At 36.5% G+C, this 25,547-nt stretch overlaps 1 pseudogene; it reads right to left on the bottom strand.

The window, feature by feature from the left end:
- Positions 1-794: 794 nt before the first annotated feature.
- Positions 795-25,547, bottom strand: part of LOC149195809 (putative alpha,alpha-trehalose-phosphate synthase [UDP-forming] 10) — a 135,035-nt pseudogene continuing 110,282 nt past the window's right edge.

The following is a 25,547-nucleotide window of genomic DNA, read 5'->3' as shown; positions in this document are numbered from 1 at the left end:
CAAAATTTATGACTAAATATACTACTAAATGATAAAATTGACACAACCAATTAATGACTAAGCTAAATATGACTAAAAGTTAGTCGCGTTATAAGATACTATAAATTAGCCACTATTGGTCACGGACTGAAAAGTAATCATTTACATGCAAATTTTAGTCATTTTTTTGGTAACTAATTAGGCATTTTGTACTAGTGTAATATTTAAACTTAGTCAACTTGTTAGCAACAATGCATGCAAAGAGCTTCCTCTTTGCACTTTTAGGTAAGGCTACCATTACACTATGAATAATCTCAAACATGTCTTCATCTGAACGATCATGTCCTATACACAAAATAAAATCTGGAGGATTCCCTTGGCTCACCATTGTTGTTAAAACATGTTCAATTATAAAACCCTTGCTCACTCTCTACACGTTTTGAATTCAAATGCTTCAATAAACTTCTTATGTTGAAGATCTTCATGAAAGATGAAAATAACATAATGGAAATTCATATCCTTGAAAAAAATAACCCTAGAATGTTTAATTGATAACATTAATGTGCAATACCTAAGGCCTAAATTCTATAATTTTATTTATGTGTACAACTTCATAATCAGGTCCAAAACTGCTTTCTAGCTAAAATCAAATCCATCATTGGCACATAAGTTTTCCATTCTTCCTCCTTCTACCAATTGCTCTGCCAATGTAAATAAAGAAGGTTAAAATGTAATTTGAACCTAGTAAATTAGTAATATTCTAGTTCATTGTAACAATCATATAATGTAAAGGCTTTTATTCTTTTCTAATGTAATCATTTAAAGTTAGAGTTCAAATACCTAAAAAAGTAAACATGCTCTGCAGTAATCCCAAGATTTTTACATGGTGAAAACTAATCATTCAAAGTTTGTTGCCCTCGTCCACTTAGAATAAAGAGCATATTTTTTGGATCATTGTAAAGGGTTTTCAGGATTGTGAGGACATATGAGTTTGGAGTCTATTGTGGTGAAATAATAATACCCCTATTTTTAATTTATGATTTCATAATAATCATGGGACCCTTTTCATAAATTTTGGCTAAATCACCTTTTATTTATTTATTTTGGTTAAGTGTTAGACAATTTTGTGATATTTTCATTTTCTTCAGATTTCCATTTTGATTTCTTCATTCTTTTTCTCTTTTTTTCCATCGAGTCTCGTTTCATCTCATTTGGTTTCATTGTTCTCAAATGACACTTATCCAAAGTTCTGTGATTTTTATCACCTTGGCTAAAAAATGTACAAAATGTATATTATTTTAATCTTTGCAAAATAATTACTTTCTAATTGTAAATATTGATTTCGTATTAATTTTAACTATTTTGTATTTTATTTTGTTAATAGTCCTACAAAATCATCTGAACCAAAATTGTAGAACAATTAAAATTTAGGTGTTTTCACATCTCGGAAGTATATTTCAAATCCCAATTTACAAGAAAATTACTAGATATAAAATCTCAAATTTACAAAGTGGTTCTAGTTTTTAAAATTAGAGAAAGAACCACTCCACATGGTCCTCCTCTCACCTCCTTTAACCTCCCTAACATTCCCCTCATCCCATTGAAAGTCGTTCATTTCGTGACTCCTATTTTAGTTCACTCTCGAAATCTTTTCACTCTCAGAAACCTTATCTCTCCTTCCCATATTGGTCCCTTTGCATTTCACAACAACCATTTTTAAATCCTACTAAAACTCCATATTTCTATGAGCTCCGAAAACCTTATACCTCCCTCCTCCCCTCTTCATATTTCAGAGATCCTCCATTTCGTAACCTTTTTTATAGCACCCCGAAATCTATACGTCTAATTGCCGAGTTCTCCCTCGACATATTTCATATTGGAAATTATATTTATCAGGGTTTAATTAAAATCCTCCCCAAAATTTTATACCTTCGATGTTGTATTCACATTTCAGTTTCTATTAAAAGAAGTTGTACATTATGTTAGGTTCCTATACCAATAGGAGTCATAATTTTGAATGACTAAGGTTAAGCCTTGTAATATTGTACATACCTTTGCCTTTTTGCAAATGTTTTCCATATTAAAAAATTAAAAAAATGTAAAGAGGGTGTGTCCTAAAAGAATAACCAAAGTAAGAAAGAATAAGAAAAGGTCCAAAAAAATTGAAAATATATGAACACCAAAAGATAAAAAGAGACCATGAAAGTGTGCAAGTCAAAATGCCACTACTATTTACTTTTATGCATAATAAATGATTGTGTGTAGCTTGTTACTCATGCCACAATCCATGATAGTCAAATTGTTTAAACTTGGATATTTCATATTTTAAATTTTATGTTTATAGCTAGAGAATAAAATCTAACCAAATAGTGTAATCTTGGCAGGTCATTAGATAGGTAGAGTAAATAAAAAGAGCTCATCAGTTTAATCTAAGCCCTTGGATGATATAAGGTTAGAATTAGATAGTTTGCTATCTAAAGAAAAGAAAAATATTAATAAGAATTTGCTAGCCTAAATTCACCCAACCAAAGTGAAGAAAAAATGGTAGGATGAGTAAATGGGTAAGTAGTAAAAAGGTTGGAGAAATATCGTGTGATTACACAAAAGTACTTATGTCATTTTTTCAAATGCATCTTTCCAATATACATAAGTAGTAAAAAAATAAAAAACAATCATTCACACTATGGTTTATTTAACACCCCCTCATTCATTTCACCCCTTTACTTCACTAACTACCCATAAATAAGTTATGGTACTTAAAATCTACAAGTCAAAAAGGTTTAGAGCATTTCTCTGACTTTTGGAGGGAGCGGACCCTCGGCTTAATGACTCAGGGGGACAAGTACTAGAAACCCCATCATAAAAACACATTCCCCCTTCATAAAATTCCATTTTCCCTCATTTCCCTAATAAAATCACATTTTCCTAAGGTTTAAACACCCTTTTCCTAGGAAAAGTGACTCACCCCATGTAAAACCCTTTCACATGAAAACCCACGAAAAGTTTGTATCCTAAGTGTAAATCAAAATGCGCAATCGCATACACTTAACCCCTTTTTTACTTAGGAAAATCCACTCTCACATCACTTTCATATTAATTAAACTAACTTTATTATATAAATTCCCTGTAAACCATTAACCTGTATTAAATTAAAACCCTATGTAAAATACCCCAACCCCTTAGTTTTAATAAAACCTAATATAAACTACCCCTTATCCTGATATAATTTCACTTAATTTACCTAACCCCAGTGAAACTTAAGTTAATCCCTCATCAGCCTCACCCGATTCCTTAATCCCTCATTAAAACATGACCTGATCCCCTAACCCTAAATTAGTCCTTAAAAGTAATCCTGAAACCACCATAATTAATTCCATCCCTTCCCCACATCCAATGATACACAATCATATTGGTCGCGCCCGATGGCAGAATAATAACCACCCGATAAAATGGTTTTCCTCTCAACCCCTGATGCTATGTGTCAGACGATGTATGGCATCGAGCGTCCCCTCCTCAATACTGCCTATGCCACAAAAGCGGTGTGATGGCCCTCCAAAACCGCTTCCCCCATTTAACCAAAAAATCGTCACTATTCATCCGAAAGTGAACCCACCAAAAAATTAACCATTTTCTCTATAAAATACCATGAAGCCTTCATTTTCCCTCTTTTACGCATTCTCTATGTAAATTCTAAAAACCATTGCCAGCCACTGCAAATGGCAAATTTACCCACATACTTCCAATTCCATTCCAAAAGAGGTTGCAGACACCCAGTCAACCTTTTTAGACCGTACCAGGACTACGCCAACCACTGCAACTGCCATGAACCAACAATTTCAAAGTCAAATCACCCAGTTCCATGTATTTCACCATGAAATACCTCTTACCCCTACAAAATTTCAAAACCGTTGGCCTGCACAGTATTTTAAATTAAGAAATTAAGTAAAATACTACTAATTTAAGAAATTGTTTACCTAAGCCCTCTAAATGTCCCAAAAACCTTTGCAGAAATCCCCAGAGCATAACTCAAATCCACAAGAATTGAATTATGGCTACCCCCATCACCATAGATGTTAGACCAATTACAACTCCCCATTTAGACCTGGACCACCTTCCCCTGGCTGACAGTGACTTCCAAATAAAAGAAACCACTGTCCTAGAGCCCGTTCTCAAAGTGCATTGTCAAAGTAGGCCAAATACCTTAACCATGCTAATGAGATTGGCCTTTGGGAGTAAAATTTTCCCAAATACCATCTCCCCCAAGTTCACATATTTCCAGAATTTTTTCATATGTGCTATGCATGCTACGTCCTCAGCCATAGAACCATAATGTATCATGACTAGAAGGTCCTTTTCATTATCACAGCTGAGTCCATTAATGAAATGTTGCAATTCCAAATAGGGCCAAACCTAACTCCAGTCTCAATTGGAGACCTATTGGACCAGTATCCCAAGCTAAGCCCTGTAAAATTGGCCCAGTTATTCCAAACCTTCATTAGAGAGGAAAAACACATCCCTAAGGACCCCCCTCCATATGTATCATCTATTTTCTCTCCATGGGACCAGAACATTGTAGCCATGATATCATGTGTTTTGCGTTACACCACAAGTGATTACATTGATGAAACTATTCTTGCTTCCATGTCCATCTATACCCCAAAACAACCTCCTGCATCAATATATGACGTTGCCACATTGATAGCTGATAGAATGCATGAGCAGTTCACAAGAATGGGAAATGAGATGGTGTTCAAATACTCATCTATATTATACCATATATTTCTGTATTATTAGTCAGAGAAGTTTCCTTTTATCCTCCACAAGCTTGACACCAAGGGCCAGCCCAAGTATGTTATTTTATGGACCCCACTTTTCCATGAGTTTGGGTCACCTTATACATACTGAGACTTTATATATTCTTATGTGCATCCAGTCATGACCATGCTCACTGGGAATCCTCCAGCTAGGATAAGCCCAGAGATAAAGAGAGTCCTCCAGCTTTCCAAGCTAACCAAAGTGGGTTAAGTGTGCCTTTACCAAAACCACACAGAAATCAGAATATATGGTTGCCTGCTTGCACCATATAAGTTTCCAATATACCTCCATATGAGGTTGTTTGCCTTAGAACATTACAAAAAAATCATCATTGCAAATGAAATAAACTTTGTCAATGCCAAGAAGAAAGCCTATTTCAAAATCAAAGGCCAATTAGGTCCCTTCATATGCAATTCCAAATAGGCAGGGAAAGAGGCAGACCTAATCCTGCAAAGAATGAAATTCCAAAGGAGTTTTGCATGGAGATATGACCCTTTGGAATTCATTGCCAAGAAAAGGAAAAAGGTCAAGCTAAGACCTTTCATCCACCACCCCATACCAGAAATAGAGGCACATGCAAATCAAACAAAATGGGTGGAAGGTACGTTAGTACATAGTGACATCACAAGAGTAAATGTAGAAAAATCTCTAATTGATTTGGAAAAGTAGCTTGATGAGAGGTATTTTCTACAGGTACCAAAAGAGAAAGAAAGAGCCATGTGTACCCCTCCAATCATGTAGACTCCTCAGAATGAGGACAAAATTCCAAAAGGAAACAGAGAGGGAGATTTCACTTCAGGAATGGACACCTTTAATTTGCAACAGGAAACAAGCAATAGGCAAAGGCTCAATCCAGCCTCTGAATAGGAATACATAGAGGAATCAACACAGGTCACCAACACAGAGGTAGAAAGAAGTAGGCCCACTACTCCATCTGAAGGCATGCAAGAGCCTTCGACATCATAGACTCAGATGTTGGAATCATAGCTTACTGTGGAAGTATCTTCCTTCAGCAGGCCTGCTGACAAAGACCAAGACATAAAGGAAAGGTACAAGGAAATCAAAATGAGAAATGAGAGGCTCAAGGCCCAAACATATGCTCAGTACCTAAAGTTGACTCCCACCAATCAAGCGAGGCTAATGTCAGCCTTTGACATTAAAGAGGCTAGGTTGCAGATGTCTTTCATCAAACCTACAACACAATAGCCCAAGACATCATCTGATCTAAAAAAATTTTACTTTGAAGTGTTGGCAAGGTATATTTATCCCATAAATAAGATTGAACTGCAGAAGTAGGTGGGGAAGATGATATATTCCACCCTGATAGGTAAAGCCATAGCTACCCATCAGCTTCGCAACTCATTAAGCAACATCTCATCTCAATATCATTTGGAAAAGGCCTCCTCACAGGCCAAAGATACTAGGATCAAGTCCTTAGAGGACTTAGTGATTGGATTAGGACACGATCCCAAGGATATTAAAGCTATATAGAAGCTTATAAAGAAGAGACAGAAAAAGAGTTCACTTTAATTCAATTGAAGCAAAGCCACTTGGCCACAACTTCTAAATATTTCATCCCTATAGTATCTATTGTACTCCCTTCCACACTTGCAACTTCACTGGCACCAACAGCTCCACCTGCCACAACATTGCTAGTAACAACAAAATTTACAACAATAACAGGTGCATCAGGAGAAAGGGCAGCATAATTAGTTCAAGCCATGGAAGATATGTCTATCTAGGTTACAGAAACGAAAACACTGAAGGAGAAGGTGGCATGTTTGGAAACTAACTACCGAATTTCCCAACTTAAGCAAAAGGAAGAGGCACAAAAGGCCCACAGAATGAGTCAAAGAATCAAAGTCTTAGAGAAAGACTTAACACTGCAGAAACCCCGTGGGAAAACCAAGCAAATTTTGTGGGCCAATATCATTAACTCTGTCAATGATATTTGGCCATCAATTCAAGTTATTTTTGAACAAACAGAATTAATAAAGATAGCTACAGAAGCTATCCAGAAAGTAAAGGAGGAGTTGGCAGATAAGCTTGAGGATGCCAATAGACTCATCCACTTCCTCAACAGCAAGAATAGGTATGAGCTCCATGAACTCAATATAGAAGACAATACTAAAACCATCTTGGAAATAAGGAAGGTCATTTCCAAGAGAAACCTAATGCTGAACTTAGAAGAAAGGTGCCATAACATGCAAGTAGCCATTGATAGGTTCATGGTGTTAGGCCCCTATACTACTAGTGTAACCCCTTATTGTTATTAGTACAACCCCCTTATTATATTACTGTACCCATTTCATCCCCATATTTTTATTATTGTGCTCCATAAAAGCCCACTATTGTTATTATTATGCCCTTACATTATTATTGTTATGTCGGCTCTGATTATATTATAACCCCTTAGACTTGTATATATAGAAAGGAGGTCTTCTCATTTGTATCATCTAAGAATTGTTCATTTGTGTAATGTAAATGGGGTTTCCCCCTCGAAGAGGCTTATTTCTAAGGCATTGATCTATCTTTTCTATCTTTTTGTCAGTTGGTTTCATAACATTTGGTATCAGAGCTTTGGATTCTAGGGTTTCGCTGCTCCAAACAGGTCATCGTGGCATTTTCGCTATAACTTTTTTCTGCGATGTTTCAAAGTCTACAAAAAACCCATTTGAACTAAAATCACTCTGAACTTCGGATCTAAATTTTAGAGCTTGCCTCACTACATTTGCGTAGATATGATCTGAGGAAGTTAGGGTTTTGGCAGACTCCTAATTACATTCCAAAAAGGTGAACTGGGGAAAATCATCATAACTATCTCTCTGATCATCAGATTGAAATTTCATAAGAAGTTACAAAAATAGGATGGACTGTATATTTTTTAGATCTGAAGGTCGAAACAGTGACACGTGGCACTCCATACAAGTTCACTCTACTAAACCAGTTTATAATCAGGTCATCATGGGAGATTTGACATAACGCTTCCTTACTGAATCGAATCTTGATCAGAATTTTGGGGTTAGAAAGAGGAATTAGAGGGATACTATGGGACAAAATTTCAGAACTTGGAGATCTGAAATTTCAGAGTTACAATTGTTGCGAGATCGAGCTCCTAAAATCCAGAAAAAGCGAGATGAGGAAGTTTGATGGCAAGGATCCGGTAAATTGGATATTATAGATGGAGAAATATTTTGATATACATGGCATACCATTGTTACAAAAGATATGTATTTCATCAAATTATTTAGAACTGGATCAATTTTATGGTATACAAGGCTTTGTTCTTGTAAACCAGTTGTTACGTGGTCAATTTTCACAGAGGAAATGATAGCACATTATGAGGATACAAAGAGAAACACCTTCTTTAGCCTATTGATAAATCTAAAACAAAAGTGTTCAATGGCAGGTAACATCGAGGACTTTCAAAAATTGAATATAAAGGAAAATGATATTCCAGAGAAGCAAAGGATTGATGTCTTCATAGGTACTTTAAAGGATAACATTCAACATGAGGTTCATCTTTGGGAACCTGATTCATTGGAGAAGGCATTCAAGTGGGCAAGAAATATTGAATGCGAAATTATGGAAACAAGGAATCTCACCACTCACAACTATAATTATGGAAGTTTTTTTCTCCTAGCCTTCCACAACCTACAAGGTTTACACCACAACAATTGGAACAAAAAATAAAAAAAGGGCTTTGTTACAATTGTGATAGCAAATGCACTAAAGGTCATAAGTGTGCTGAGAAGAAATTATTTTACATAGATTATGAAGAGGAGGAAGAAAAGGATCAAGAAACATCAAAAGCAGAGGATATACACCAAGAACCAACCCCAGAGAAACAAGAAATGAATATGACCATATCTTGTAAAGCATTGGAAAGAATCACCACTCCTCAAACTCTCAAGATAGAAAGACGTATGAAGAAGAAAAAGGTTCAAGAAGTGAAAGATCACATCGAGAAAGAAGAAATGAATCCAACCATATCTTATAATGCATTTGCCAGAATTACCACTCCTCAAACTATCAAGATAGAAGAACATATCAAGAAGAAAAATGTTCAAGAAGTGAAAGATCACATCGAGCATCAAGAAATGAATCCGACCATATCTTGTAAAGCACTGGAAGAAGTTACCACTCCTCAAACTCTCAAGATAGAAGTACATATCAAGAAGAAAAGGGTTCAAGCAGTGAAAGATCACATCGAGCATCAGCAACAAGTTCTCCAAATTTTAAACGATAACACCACTTTGGTGTAGAATCGAATGAAACAATAAGTAGATCCACATCGCAGTGAAAAATGTTTTGATGTAGGTGATTGGGTATTTTTATGGCTACATCTCAAGAAAGCTATTTATGAGAAGGAGATGTTGGCAATACTACATGCACTTAAGAAATGGCAACCTTACCCAATGGGAACACACTTCAAGGTAAAAATGGATCATGATAGTCTTAAATAATTTTTAGAACAAAGATTATCTTTCGAAGAATAGAAAAAATGGGTCACAAATATGTTAGGTTATGAATTTGAAATTATCTACAAAAAATGGAAGCAAAATGTTGTTGCAGATGAACTCTCAAGAAAGGATGAGGATGTGGAAGTATTGTTTTGTACTACTTCTATTATCCAATCAGATTGGATACACGAAGCAAGATATGAATGTAAAAAGGATGACGAAGTTTGGCCACTCATTCAAAAGTTGCAGAAGATCCCAGTTCAAACAATATTTCCAGAACTTTATGAGGAAGGAAAATTCATATTGGAAACTGGAGCATTCACAGAAACAAGAACACAAAAAATACAAAATTGATCAATTTTATAGTATCTCATCAAGTGGAATAACATACCCACTGAAGATTCCACATGGCAGGGCGAAAATTTTATACAGAAGCATCAAGAACTACTCAAGCATTGAGGAAAACAATTTTTAAAGGAGAGTAGCATGTTAGGCCCCTATACTACTACTCTAACCCCTTACTGTTATTAGTACAACCCCCTTATTATATTGTTGTACCCATGTAGTCCCCATATTGTTATTATTGTGCCCCATAGAATACCACTATGTTATTATTATGCCCTTACATTATTATTGTCATGTCAGCTCTGATTATATTATGACCCCTTAGACTCGTATATATAGAAAGGAGGTCTTGTCATTTGTATCATCTAAGAATTGTTCATTTTTGTAATGTAGAGAAGGTTTCCCCCACAAAGTGGCTTATTTCTAAGGCATTGATCTATCTTTTATATCTTTTTGTGAGCTGGTTTCATAACACATGGCTAAATTCTAGATTTTGAGGGAGAAATGATTGCCTAGTCCATTAGTTATTATTGATAAAGTCATAACACAATTGGAATATGGTAATAAACTCAAACAATTGGCTAAGGAACAAGAAAGCACTTCATCCATAAAATCACTGCCAACAGGAAAAGTTTTGTACAACACATTTGAGAACTTGTTTTTTCTAGAGCATGAGATAAAACACTTATTCCTTACCAAGCATAATTTTTCCAAGTATACTAAAGCTGATAAGATCTATAGGAGGATGATGAATGTAAATTTACTTGATGTAGAATGGTGGGAGAGAATGAAAGATTTACTGTGATAAATTTATAGCAAAACGTTACTGCACAGTAAAAATGAGAGCAGCCAAGTAAAGCGATGAAAGTAGGGCAACGTAGTCAAAGAGTATCAGAGTCAAAGGGTAGCATTGTCAAAGAGAAACAGGTGAAACATAAAAGTTGAAGAAGATTCCAGCGTGAAACACCACAACTGCAAGCCAGCATAAAAGGCTACAAATCCAACCATAAAATATAGTAGTACCACATAAAAAGGGACAGCATGAAACAATTCATTAGCTATCTCTATCTTCTTGCAAGAAGATATTTGTATTTCCTTGATTAAATCTCAAGCTAGTTTGAGATATTTTGTAATAATTTTTTGTATAAATACTTCACAAATCGAAGTATGTAGGGTGGATTCTTAGACATTTCTATAGAATTTCTTGATCAAAGACTGTAAGCTATTGTATCATTGTTTGGACCAACAAGCTGGATTAATGAATAAAGCCAAGACATTTCACAGGATTCATGTGTAGTGTGAAGTACAGACAAGTATTTTCTCTTCTGTTTTTATCTTTCCTTAAAAGTTTTTCTATGATATTTAATGTATCTGAAATCTAAATGCTATAATATGGAATGATATCTCAAAATTTTCTTCATTGCACTCTTTCTTAACTATTATGCATTTTAATGTTTTCTGTTAATTATCTAAGTTAAGGAATTCTTGATTGCTCCTTATTTTAGGTAGTTTCCCTCTAATATACAGTAAAGTATTCTTAATTTCCATTTTCTCATGATTATCCTCTATTCCTCGTTTTAATCCCAGTTTGAGAATTCTCAAATGCTCTCTCACCCTGGTTAAGATCATTTCAGCCATTCAGCCCAAAGACCTGCACTTTACTCTACTATCTTTCCCTTTGAACGATCCCTTTAATGAATTAATTCTAGTCCTACTTCCTTTCTTTGACTCCATAGCCCAATAGCCCAGAGACATCATTCTATCCATCTGTCTAATGATTCCACCATCCAACCTTCAATACAAATCAAACCCCCCTGAACTTTAAGAACTAGTCTAAAATCCCAACAAAAAAAGCTAAATCATAGAGAGAGAGGCCTCTATGAGTCATAGGTTGGCTAGAAACTATACTTAAAAGATCGGTTTGTGGTTACCTTGGTCTTTTCCTTCTTCTCATAACTTCTAGGGAAAAATTATGAGTGATAACAAAGTGGCGACTCCACTCGGGAATCAAACCCTCAGTCCTAATAAAGCTTTAAGAAATTTTTAGATCTGTATTTTGAGCCTCTTAAAGTAATTTATTAGAAGTTATTTTTAAAAACTCACAAAAAGAAAACAATTAGAAAAATTTTGAAATTTTGGCTTCAATGAGAACTCGTTATACTAGGGCTAACCTAGATCCAAACCTTGCGCCAGTAGTTGATAATCCCAACCTGATTTCAAGGAAATCCAAAAAAGAAGAAAGTTCAGCTAGTCACAAACCTTTAGTTAAGGCTAATTCATGTCGTGATGAGTAGTTGTTTTTAGAAGATCTTCCCTTTGATGAGCAATTTGATTTGTCATTATTTAAAGTGAAGTTTGAAAGTGAATTATACGATACTATTCTAGACCCCGATTTCATTGCAAACTTTGAATTCCAAAAGGTCAACAAGTCAATTGATGAATACATTCTAAATTCTCCACAATCATCCCTTAGTATTGCCAATATCCCTAAGCTTTCTGAAAAATTGTCCACCACCATTAGTTCACCATTATTCCCTTCAACTTTTGAAGTCCATTCTCCACCACCATTTATACCTTCACTCCCTCACCAACCTAGCATTGCTCATTCACCATCTACTAGTTCTGGTTCATCCTCCACTACTGCATCATCTTCCAGTACCTCAACCCCACATCTTAGCCACTCCCAACTTACAACCATGGCTAATAGATATGCTCCTCTTGTTTTACCTACCCCACTTGATGCTATGCCAGTAAACTACTAAAGAAAACCGTTCAATTTGATGGCATAGGGCCCTACACTACACAACACCATGTCAATAAGATGAAAAATTACTTTGAACTACATGAAATTGATATTGGTGATGTTCAAATGAGACTATTTGCTCAGAATTTAGCTGGTGATGTTAGGAAATGGTTTATAGGGTTACCTGCTAATAGTATTGATAATTTAGATAAGTTTTACCAACAATTTTTAAATAGATGGGAAAAGAAAAAGAACCCCTTACATATCCTTTCAGAGTATGAAAATATTAGGAAAGGACCCAATGAATCTGTACAAGATTACTACACTAGATTCAATAATATATACAATGCAATTCCAGTTAGCCTTAGACCCCCACCTGATTTAGCATTAATAAAGTTTCCTTATGGTTTTGACACCAACATGGCATACCAACTCAGGGAAAGAAACACTCCAACCTTAGACGAAATGCAAAGTGTAGCAGTTAGTGTAGAAGCTAATTTTTTAGCTAAAAGATCCATAATTAGGAATGAAAGGAGAGGAATTTCAAAAGATGAAGCTTCACCATCTAACCTAAAAATAGATGGTTTAGCCAAAAATATGGAGAAGCTAATGCACAGGATAAATAATATGGAGAGGTAACATCAATGGGATAACCAACAGGAACCTCCAGTTAGAAACCAAAACACTGGAAAAAAGGGACCTGATCAGAATATTAGGCCTCCTTTTCAAGAAAATTACACAGAAACATCCCAGTTAGAAGGTCCAGAACAAGATACACAGATTAACCTGATGGGATTAGATGATGAGGATATTGTTTTTCTAACCCAAGTTGAGAAGGAACTACATATGTTGCAGAAATTGCAAATCCAGTCTAGAGAGTCATTTGATTATAAACAAGGATATGATTCTGCCGTATTTGAAGTGCATAAACTGTATAACCTAAGGACTAAAAAGAACTTTGATATCCCTGACCAAACCAAGAAAACAATGCCAAATCAACCCAAGAAAATCAAAGAAGACCCGGTTTCTAAAATCCTCCAGATTCTCCCCAGACAAAACCAGAATCCTTCTAGCCCCAGCGTTGTAGATATGACCTCTAATCAACCTTCTGTTGATTATCTATCCACTTCAATTCCCCATAAAGAACTAGTGGACAAACCTCAAAACAATAGATTTGAAAACCCGCAAAACGAGGTCCCCAATAAAGGAAAAGAAGACCATCCTACTCAAATCCCTGCTGTGAAGATTCAAAACCCTCAAAAAGAGAAAGCCTCTTTACCATTTAATCTGGGAGAAGAGGTAGCTAAGCTAAAGAATTCAGTCCCTTTAACATAAGTAATCAAGATTGAAACCTACAAGTCACAGATAAACCAAACTTTGAACATTGTCAAAAATGATGATTCAGTCAACCTGTTTGATGACCAAACATAACTTATATTTGGTCCAAATGTTAATGGCAAACCACTAGAAGAAGGAGTACCACCGTTTTGCATTAGCCTTAGCATCCATGACAAAATTATACACAATGCAATGTTGGATTCTAGGTCCTCCCACAAATTAATGCCCAAATCAGTAATGGAGAAATTAAACTTAGACATTACAAGGCCTTACAAGGACTTATTCTTATTTGACTTAAGTCAAGTAAAGTGTCTAGGACTGATTAAAGACCTATGTGTTACCTTAGTTCAATATCCTCCCAAAAGAATCCTTATGGATATTGTGGTTGCTGACATCCCACCAAAGTATGACATGCTTTTATCCAGATCAAGGGGAGCCAAACTTTAGGGATATTTACAACTTGATATGTCATATGCAACAATCTCTGTTTTTGGACACCCTAAGAAGTTGTACCGAGAAACCTTAATGAAATACATGGTAAGTAGCCAAGATTGGCCTCAAAACTTTCCTATCTACTCCGTATATTTAGACGTTGATTTCTTTATCTTGTATAATGTTGATCAAACAAAAGAAATTATTTTAGATAGTATTGATACAGAATCAAAAGAAATTGTAGTTTCTATTCAAAATGAAACTAACCAAACTTTAGGACTTTCCAATAAACAAGGTGGCCAAATTGCTATAAATAAGGAAAAGTTTGTTGCACCAGATGATGAAAATTATGAGCATGAGATATTATGGCATCTTGAGTTTGATGGGTCAGTCAATAAGTTTGGAGCAGGAGCAGGAGTGTGGATATATAATCTGGAGAATAATCACTCAGAAGGCCATGCATACAGACTAAATTTTAAATGTACTAACAATATGGCCAAGTATGAAGCACTAATTTTATGTCTTAAATTAGTTAGGAATCTAGGAGCTAAAATAGTTTCTATCATGGGAGACTCTGAACTAGTTATAAAACATATTGATGTTGTATATATGACAAAGGACCCTATATTAAGTTGTTATAGAGGAACCATTGTAGAAATACTTAAAACTTTCTTAGAAACCAAGCTTGTAGTGATTCCTAGAAAACACAATATGCAGGCTCATAGTTTAGCAATGTTTGTCAGCACCTGCAAGTTACCCCTTCAACCTAACCATCAGTACATTGCTGAGTTAGTCACAGACCTGAAATTCCAGATAATTTGAAGAACTGGAAAATATTCTCTGATCACAAGCAAATAAACACCTTTTCAATCTCAAAAGGATAATTTGTAAATAACTATATAGATACTAACACATTAATAGATCCTAACATTAAAGATGAGATAGAACTAAGTCAGATAGAACATGAAGAAATAGGTAGATTTCATCCTACTAAATTTACTAAGTTAGATGTAGAAAACCTAGAGTAAGTTGAGATTGATGAAATAATTCATGAAGAAATTGAAGTAATTAATATCAAAGATGATTTCTTAACTAAGGGATTAACCCCTTTGGAAGATGTGTTTGATTCAAATTATGTTCCTAGGAAACCTAAAATGGAACCTTTGAAATCTGATATAGAGGAGTGTAATATAGGCACTGATGAAAATCCAAAATTGATCAAACTTTTGAAATCATTACCTCCAACTGAAAAAGTGAAATACATTGAATTATTAAAATAATATCAAGATGTCTTCGCTTGGAGTTATGAGGACCTCAAATCCTATGACACCAACATCATACAACACACTATTCCTATAAAAGAAAATCAAAAGCCTTCCAAACAAAAACTTAAAAGGATTAATTATATCCTATTACCTACAATTGAAAAGGAAATTCAGAGGATGTAGGATGCCAAAATAATTGCACCAATCATATCTTCTGATTGGGTCTCTAACTTGGTGCCAACTAGGAAGAAAACTGGTGAGATCAGACTCTGTGTAGATCTCAGAAAACTCAACAAAATGTCACTAAAGACAATTACCCTCTCCCCAAAATGGACCACATTTTACAGAGAGTAGTTAGAGCAACCAGAATCTCATTATTGGATGGGTTTCCAGTTACAATCAAATCTTACTTCATCCTAATAACCAAGCCAAAACTGCCTTTACTACTCCTTGGGGCACATTCGTGTATGTGCAAATGCCTTTTGGACTAATGAATGCAGGAGCCACATTCCAGAGGGATATGGATATAGCCTTTGCAAAATAAATTCATGATTTCCTTGTGATATATCTAGATGACATTACTGTATTTTCAAAATCAGACAATCAACGTCTGGATCATCTAAGGCAAGTATTTATTAAATGCAGGAAATATGGAATTTCCTTGAACCCTAAGAATTCTTTGTTTGGGTTAGAAGAAGGAAAGTTACTAGGTCATATAATTTCAAAAGATGGTATCCAAATAGACCCTGCAAGAATAGAAGCCATCTTACAGATACAACATCCGAGGAACATTATAGAATTCCAAGATTTCTTAGGGAAATTATTTTTCTTAGAAGATGTTGGCATTTTGGCACAAGTGTGGCCCTATGGTACAGGTGTTATCCTTGATGGCAACTCACTTTGGTGTCAGACCTCAGTTCAGGCGCTCAGAATGAAGGAAATCTTGTATACGCAGGTTCACCTTGACGAAGATGCGTATACACGCGGGTTATACGTTCAGAAGTCGCGTATGCGTATACACGCAATTTTATGCACAGAAAAGTGCGTACATGGTCGGAAACTTATTTTTGGTCCATGGTTGTTAGTCCTTGGAATTTGAACCTATGGTTTTGGACCAAGGTATCTGATCAGAAGTGTTGACCCCAGGTTTTGGGCCCTTGGTATTGGTTTATTATGGTTTTGGACCGTGGTATTGTGGAAGGCCTAAAAATATAAAAGAGGAAGGAGATCATGTGACAAGGCATCATCTGAATTATTATTGAATATCTGATAATGTACGAGATCTGAAATATTGGTGATTAGCATTGTGGAGCAGATCTGGATCTGAATGAAGGAGGAACCTTAGCGAAAAAGAAGGATAAGTTCTATTGATGGGTCATAATCTCTTGGCTTGAATGATAATATCTTTGCATGATTTTGATCTGTTATATCTGGCACATGCGTGATCTATAAATTTGATAATCTGGGTTGATCAGTGCCTGAATACTTGAAAGAGTGAATTATGTTTGTAGATCTGTACGCAGGTTCAATTCAGCTAAGGCGCGTATATACGCAGGCTCAGTGAAGGAAACCAGCGTATATGCAGGTTGTTCTATACGTAGAAGCGTATGCACGCAGGTTTCAGGCCATTAAAGTAGCGTATACATTTTGAGTTGTGTTTTTTTTTGCTACTTCTGTTTATTGCTGCAGTGTTCTGGGTTCAATTTTTGTGTGTGGTACTGTTACTGTGATCTGGGTACAGTCGTCAGAGAGTTGTTTATGTTGATTTAGTTTTGGTGAAAAGGTGATTGGTTGATGCAGAAATTCTTGATGGTTGATTGCTGTTATCTGTGGATCCAGTCTGAAAATTTATAAAACGTGGTCCTTGAAATAAAGAGAAGGTTGTAGCCTTCTATAGGCCAGCACCTACGTGCTAGTATCCTGGCTAGTGCAAGAGCTAAAGGGGGTTGTAGCTCCCTTCCAGGAGAAGCTGGAAAACGAGAGAGAGTTGTAGCTCTCTGTAGGTTGCAGCCTATGTACTGGTAAAAGGACTCCACCAATACATTTGTAAAAATAAGTTTCTAATTAAAGAAAAGATAGAGATGAATTGCAGCAGGTGGTTTTCACCCACATTGGGTTTCCACCTTATATCTTGTGTTCTTGTGTGCGATTATCTTTCTGCTCTACTTTACTATTTCTGGTTACTGGTTATTTGCTTCTGAATCACAGATTAACAATCAACATCAGAAATATCAAGTAAATTAAAAGTTTGCATTATATACGTGGGTTTTCTTCTGCATTATTGCATATATACGCGGGTTTAAATAACTGAAGTAGTGTATAGCAGTCGATTTTGAAAAAGCAATATTTGACATAATAATATTGATTCACCCCCCCTCTCAGTATTATTTCTAGCAATTGCAGAGCAGGTCCTTCTGAAGAAGCTTGATCACTTGAAGGAAGATCCTTCATCATGAGCAACTACGAGAGGGAAGCATCAATCAGGCCACCGGTTTTTGATGGGACAAACTTCGTATATTGGAAGGTAAGAGTTATTGCCTATCTTCAATCGTTGGGTACAGAAGTCTGGGATATCATAGATACAGGATATACTTTTCCAGCAGCAACTCCTACAGATCCAGCTGAGAAGAAGAAATATGAAACAAATGCAAAGGCGGTCAATACTCTCTTGGGATGTCTATCTCAATCAGAATTTGTGAAAGTTATGCAGTTAAAATCAGAAAAAGAAATATGGGACAAGATTGTCCTAAGCTATGAAGGAGATGATCAGGTTAAATGAGCAAAACTTCAAACTCTCAAGATTCAGTATGAAAATCTCAAGATGTATAATGATGAAAGTGTGGCTAACTATTTTCTTCATGTAGATGATATTGTTAATTGTATGAAAATTTTGGGTGAAGAAATAAAAGAGGCTGTTGTGGTTGAAAAAGTTCTAAGATCTTTGTCCCCTAGGTTTGAATCTAAAGTTTCTCCAATAGAAGAAAAGGAGAATCTACAAAGCCTTAAAATGTCACAACTGCATGGTATTCTAACTGCTTATGAAATGAGGAAAGGAGGACCATCAGACAGGAGAGAAGCTACCTTCAAGGCTTCAGGCAAAGGCAAGTACTATGAGTCAGGAAACATGTCAGAAGAAGAAGAAGAATCAAATTTTGTCAGAAATCTTCAACGGGGTACTGGACGGTTCCGAGGTAAGTTACCTTTCAAATGCTTTGCTTGTGGAAGAGTCGGTCACAATGCTGCCAAATGTCCTCACAAGGATAAGATTGACAAAGGGAAGGAACCTGTTAGATGGAACAAGAAACATAATGCAAATAAGAAAAGCTATTACACTCATGAAGATAGTGATGGACTTTCAAATAGTGACGAAGATGAACGAGGTAATAAATATAAACTTTTAATGGCTTTTGAAGATGATGACTACATGGATGCTATAGATGTAGAAGGTTTTTCTGAAGAGATGACTAATCTCAAAATCTGCTTAGAAGAGAAAAGTGCAATTATTGATTCTGTACAATATCAACTGGCTGAAAGGGAAAAACATCTTGAAGAATTGGAATGTGAAATTGTTTGTCTTAGAAAGGAGATTGAGAAAACAAAAGCTATTAATCTTAAATTTGTTAAAGGATCTGGTACTCTGGATGAGATTATTAATGTGTAGCATTCTCCACTAATCAAGACAGGTCTGGGATATAATGCAGAAACATCTCAAGCTTCTACCTCCAAAAGTTATCTTGATGCAGCAAAAAGGAGCGAGCAAAGGCCTAATAGAAATCATCAGGTAAATCAGGGACAGTTTACCTCAAGAACGAATAAAGACTATCAAGAAAATCGGGGACAAGCTACCTTAAGGACAAACAGAAGCTACAATCAGCCACATGTAAAATCTTCCCAATTTGCCTCAATAATGGATGTCAGTAGAAACTACAATCGATTGGATGATAGATTTGATAATTGCAGGAGTTTCTTCAATGGCCAATGTTTCTCTTGCCATAATTTTGGTCACAAAGCAGCTCAATGTGTTTCCTATAAGACAATCATGACTAGAGAAGCTCAAAAACAAAGGAATATGAATGGAATCACGAGAAGGACTTATAACAACTTTTCGGCCCTTGAAAATGAAGTTGAATGTTCTATTTGTAATAACTTTGGTCATGAAGATTCTGAATGCAGGAGCAGGTTTTGGAAGACAACTCAGAAGGAACATACCTCAAGTGCCAGAACATGGAAAATGAAGGAACCACAATTAGAAAGATGTGGGATAGCCTTCTATGCAGAAGGATAGGAAAATATATGTTATATCGACAGCGGATGTTGAAAGCATATGACAGGGGATAAAGAAAAACTTGAATCATATACTGCAGTAGAAAAGGGAAAGAAGTTGTCTTTTGGAAATGATACCCCTGCAACCATAAAAGGAAAAGGCACTGCTCAGCTGAAAGAACAGGTCAAAACTGGAAATGTTTTTTATGTTGATGGCTTGAAGCATAATCTACCAAGTGTTAGTCAGATGTGCGATCAAGGAACCGAGGTAATATTTCGATCAAATGGATATAGTGTTTGTGATCTTGATACAGGAGAAACAGTGATCAAAGGCAGAAGAACTCCAAATAATCTATACATATTTGAAGAAGGACAACAACAATGCTATTTAAGCAAGGATGATGAACACTGGTCATGGCACCGGAGGTTGGGGCATCTAAGCTTTTCACAAATAAGGAAAGCATGCAAATACCAGGCAGTTCGTGGTCTTCCAAATATCAAAATTCCAGACAACACCATATGAAAATCATGTCAGTTTGGTAAGCAAACCAGAACTAACTTTCCTGAGAAGGAAGGATCAGCTAGCAGGCCTCTTGAGCTAGTCCATATAGATGTATGTGGTCCATTTAGGACAAGGTCACCTCGAGGAGAAGAATACCTTATACTATTCTTTGATGACTTCTCCAGGTTTGTTTGGTTAGGACTTATGAAGCACAAAGACGAAGCATTCGAAAAAACAAATCCTTCAAAGCCTTGGCTGAAAATGAATCAGATTACAAAATTAAGTGCCTCAGGTCCGACAGAGGTGGGGAATTTACCTCAAATGAATTTTTTGATTTCTGTGAAGAACATGGAATAAGAAGGGAATTCTCTACAGCTAGGACTCCTCAGCAAAATGGAGTGGCGGAAAGAATGAACAGAACAGTCCAACAAATGGGTCGTGCTATGCTTGATGAGTATGGAACTCTCGCAACCTTGTGGGGTGAAGCTGCATATGCGGCGGTTGTTATTCTCAACAAAACAAATGTCCGAGTGAACAACACTCAAACTCCTCATGAGCTCTGGTATGGTGAAACTCCTTCGGTAAAGCATTTCAAAATTTTTGGGAGCAAATGCTATATTAAGAATACTGATGAGCAGCTTGGAAAACTTGAACCTAGAGCAGATGAAAGCATTCTCCTTGGTTATTCTCCCTACAGCAAAGCATATAAGTGTTACAATAAAAGGGCTTGGAAGAATTGTTGACAGCATTGATGTAGTGGTTGATGAAAAAGGATACATCCCTAGGGAAGTGAATCATGAAAATATCAATGAGGATGAAGACTACTCTCTAAATCAGACAGATGATGAAGAAGAACCCCAAGAGGCACTAGAGGAACAAATAAGGATAGGAGAAAGGACTCCATCCAGGTACGTTCAGAAGAATCATCCACAATCTCAAATTTTGGGGTAGAAAGAAGCAGGTATACAAACAAGAAGAACATTAGCAGAAGCTTCAAGCTATTTGGCATTGCTCTCTTCCACTGAACCGCAAAATGTAAAAGAAGCATGCAAAGATGAGTGTTGGGTTAAGGCAATGGATGAAGAGCTTGAGCAGATCGAAAAGAATAACACTTGGGAGTTGGTTCCTAGACCAAAAGAGAAAAATGTCATAGGAACAAAATGGATCTTCAAAAATAAGTTGAATGAAAATGGGGAAGTGATTAGAAACAAGGCCAGACTTGTTTGTAAAGGGTATGCTCAATAGGAAGGAATAGACTTTGAAGAAAATTTTGCTCCCGTGGCTAGACTTGAGGCCATCAGAATGTTCCTTGCTCTCTCTAGCTTCCAGAAGTTCAAAGTATTTCAAATGGACGTAAAATCAGCCTTTCTGAATGGAGACTTAGAAGAAGAATTGTACATAGAGCAACCTGATGGCTTTATCCTTGGGAATGATCCAAATCTTGTATGCAGACTTAAAAAGGCTCTCTATGGGCTTAAACAAGCTCCAAGGGCTTGGTACTACCGCTTGGACAAATACCTTCATCAACAAGGTTTTTCAAAAGGATCAGCAGATAGCAATCTTTATATAAAAATTGAAAATGACAAATTTCTAATACTTGTTGTGTATGTAGATGATATTATCTTTGGCAGCAATGAAGAAGCTATGAGTCAAAGCTTTGCCTTGGTAATGCAGAAAGAATTTGAAATGTCTTTGATTGGAGAACTGACATACTTTCTTGGATTGCAAATCCAACAAAATGAGGGCGGTATCTTCTTGTCTCAAACCAAGTACCTCAAGCAGATTCTGAAGAAATATGGCATGGAAGATTCGAAACCAGTATGTACCCCTATGGTTACAGGATGCAGTCAGTGCAAATGATGGATCTGCAGCAGTACATCAACCAACCTATAGATCGATGATTGGAAGTCTACTTTATTTGATAGGCACACGACCAGACATCATGCATGCAGTGGGAATAGTTGGAAGACTTCACGCAAATCCAAAGGAAACTCATCTTCAGGCAGTCAAGAGAATCTTCAAGTACCTTCAAGGAACTCAAAACTATGGCTTATGGTATCCTAGAGATACAGATCTCACACTTCATGCTTACACAGATGCAGATTGGGCCGGAAGCATGGATGACAGGGAGAGCACAATTGGTGGTGCATTCTTTATGGGTTCCAGATTAGTATCTTAGTTCAACAAGAAATAGAGCTTGATTTCTTTATCTACAACTGAAGTGGAATATGTGGCTACTGCATCTTGTTTCACTCAACTTCTTTGGATGATGCAAACCTTGCAGGATTTTCAAATCACATGTACTCCACCTGTCTCTATCTTATGTGATAATACAAATGCAATAAGCATTTCAAAGAATCCTGTCATGCATTCAAAGACCAAGCACATACCTATCAAATATCACTTTCTTCGGGAACAAGTGCTTGAGCAAAAAGTCAAGTTGGAGTATGTTCCTTCTAAGGAACAAATTGTCGATATCCTCACCAAACCACTGCCCAGGAAAACTTTTGAATATCTCAGACAGAAGCTGGGAGTTGTTGATGCTTCACCTACTGTTGAAGCTTGCCTGTATCAAAGAAAAGTTGGTGTACGGGAGTTGGATGAGGGGAATCCACGTACATACGCCGATTTATGCAGGTGCAGTTGCGTATCTGGAGAAAATCAGCAAGGATAGACTCTGGTTGAAGAAAGTCTGATATGGGTCTGTCAGAGACCATCAGGCACAGGTTCAGGGGGAGTAGATAATCTTCTAATAATGCATTGTTGGCATTACCTTAGAAGCTCTTGGTTCTAGTACTCAAGCTGTTTTTGGTTCAGGTGGATCAACTGCAGAAAGGAGATCAGAAGGAGAACATGGTTGCTGATATATACAGTGATTGTCAGAAGCTGTTGATAGTAGTTATTGGTCATTTGCATAAGTCTTGATATTTCGTCTCTATGTCATGTATATTATTTTATCAAGGTCATGTAACGACATATTTTGGTTTCCCCACTATGCCTGGGATGATTGATGTGATTGGTTGTCATATGCAAAATTTTGATGTATCCCCACTTGGTTGGGTGTATGATCCCCACTTGGTTGTGTGATGGTTGTATGTATTGAGTCTTTTGGTGATAGGAAGGTCTTTTATGATGTATATGGTTCTTCTTGAAGAACATCTTTTTGCAGATCTTGCCTACAGTCAAGGGGAGCATGTTCAGCACAACAGAGCAGAGATATCCGCATGTACTCAGGGGGAGCACAGCCCTTTGCCCTAGATGACAAAGGAGGAGAATGACTTTGAGGATCGAGGGGTTTCCATCAAGTCCAAAGGGGGAGATTGTTGGCATTTTGGCACAGGTGTGGCCCTATGGTACAAGTGTTGTCCTTGATGGCAACTCACTTTGGTGTCAGACCTCAGTTCAGGTGCTCAGGATGAAGGAAATCTTGTATACGCAGGTTCACCTTGCCGAAGACGCGTATACACGCAGGTTATATGTTCAGAAGTCGCGTATGCGTATACACGCACTTTTATGTACAGAAAAGTGCGTACATGGTGGGAAAATTATTTTTGGTCCATGGTTGTTAGTACTTGGAATTTGAACCTATGGTTTTGGACCAAGGTATCTCGTCAGAAGTGTTAACCCCAGGTTTTGGGCCCTTGGTATTGGTTTATTATGGTTTTGGACCGTGGTATTGTGGAAGGCCTAAAACTATAAAAGAGGAAGGAGATCATGTGACAAGGCATCATCTGAATTATTATTGAATATCTGATAATGTATGAGATCTGAAATATTAGTGATTAGCATTGTGGAGGAGATCTGGATCTGAATGAAGGAGGAACCTTAGCGAAAAGAAGGATAAGTTCTATTGATGGGTCATAATCTCTTGGCTTGAATGATAATATCTTTGAATGATTTTGATCTGTTATATCTGGCACATGCGTGACCTATAAATCTGATAATATGGGTTGATCAGTGCCTGAATACTTGAAAGAGTGAATTATATTTGTAGATCTGTACGCAGGTTCAATTCAGCTAAGGCGCGTATATACGCAGGTTCAATGAAGGAAAACAGCGTATACGCAGGTTCAATGAAGGAAAACAGTGTATACGCAGGTTGTTCCATACGTATAAGCGTATGCATGTAGGTTTCAGGCCATTAAAGTAGCGTATACAATTTTGAGTTGTGTTTTTTTTTGCTGCTTCTGTTTATTGCTGCAGTGTTCTGGGTTCAGTTTTGGTGTGTGGTACTGTTACTGTGATCTGGGTACAGTCGTCAGAGAGGTGTTTATGTTGATTTAGTTTTGGTGAAAAGGTGATTGGTTGATGCAGAAATTCTTGATGGTTGCTTGATGTTATCTGTGGATCCAGTCTGAAAATTTATGAAACGTGGTCCTTGAAAGAAAGAGAAGGTTGTATCCTTCTGTAGGCCAGCGCCTACGTACTAGTATTCTAGCTAGTGCAAGAGCTAAAGGGGGTTGTAGCTCCCTTCCAGGAGAAGCTGGAAAACGAGAGAGAGTTGTAGCTATCTACAGGTTGCAGCATGCGTACTGGTAAAAGGTTTGCACCAGTACATTTGTAAAAAGAAGTTTCTAATTAAAGAAAAGATAGAGACGAATTGCAGCAGGTGGTTTTCACCCACATTGGGTTTCCACCTTATATCTTGTGTTCTTGTGTGCGATTGTCTTTCTTCTCTGCTTTACTATTTCTGGTTACTGGTTATCTGCTTCTGAATCACAGATTAACAATCGACATCAGAAAGATCAAGTAAATTAAAAGTTTGCATTGTATACGCAGGTTTTCTTTTGCATTATTGCGTATATACACGGGTTTAAATAACTGAAGTAGCGTATAGCAGTTGATTTTGAAAAAGGAATATTTGACATAATAATACTGATTCACCCCCCCTCTCAGTATTATTTCCAACAGAAGATTTGTTTCTAATATAGCAGAGTTAATTAGATCGATGAAGAATACGTTGAAAAAAGATTCGACCATAAAATGGACTGTTGAGGCTAAGAAATCCTTTGAAGACATTAAATTGGCCTCAACTAAAACACCAATGTTAATCAGTCCAAAATTTGACAAAGATTTCATCTTATTTTACTTTACTTCTGACCACACAATTGTTGTAGTTTACTATAAAAAAATGACCAGGGCTATGAACAACTAATTTCTTTCTTTATAAAATCCCTGAGAGATGCCCCTTTGAAATATAACATAATGGAAAAACAATCCTTTTCTTTGGTCAAAGCCATCAACGATTTTAGTGTATACATCTTATATTCTCATATAGTGGCCTACGATTCTAATTCTTTAGTCAAAGACATCCTAACTCAGGATGGTCCAGACGGAAAGAGGGGAAAGTGGATTGCTACTATTCTAGAATATGATATAGAAACCAAACCAACTAAGTTAAT

The sequence above is a fragment of the Pinus tabuliformis genome, chromosome 2_2, assembly GCF_031772625.1.
Source record: "Pinus tabuliformis cultivar Carrire ecotype Pingquan chromosome 2_2, CPIR1, whole genome shotgun sequence".
Classification (NCBI taxonomy): domain Eukaryota; kingdom Viridiplantae; phylum Streptophyta; class Pinopsida; order Pinales; family Pinaceae; genus Pinus; species Pinus tabuliformis.
Note: the sequence above shows the minus strand (reverse complement) of the source record. Positions and strands in the feature narration are given on the sequence as shown.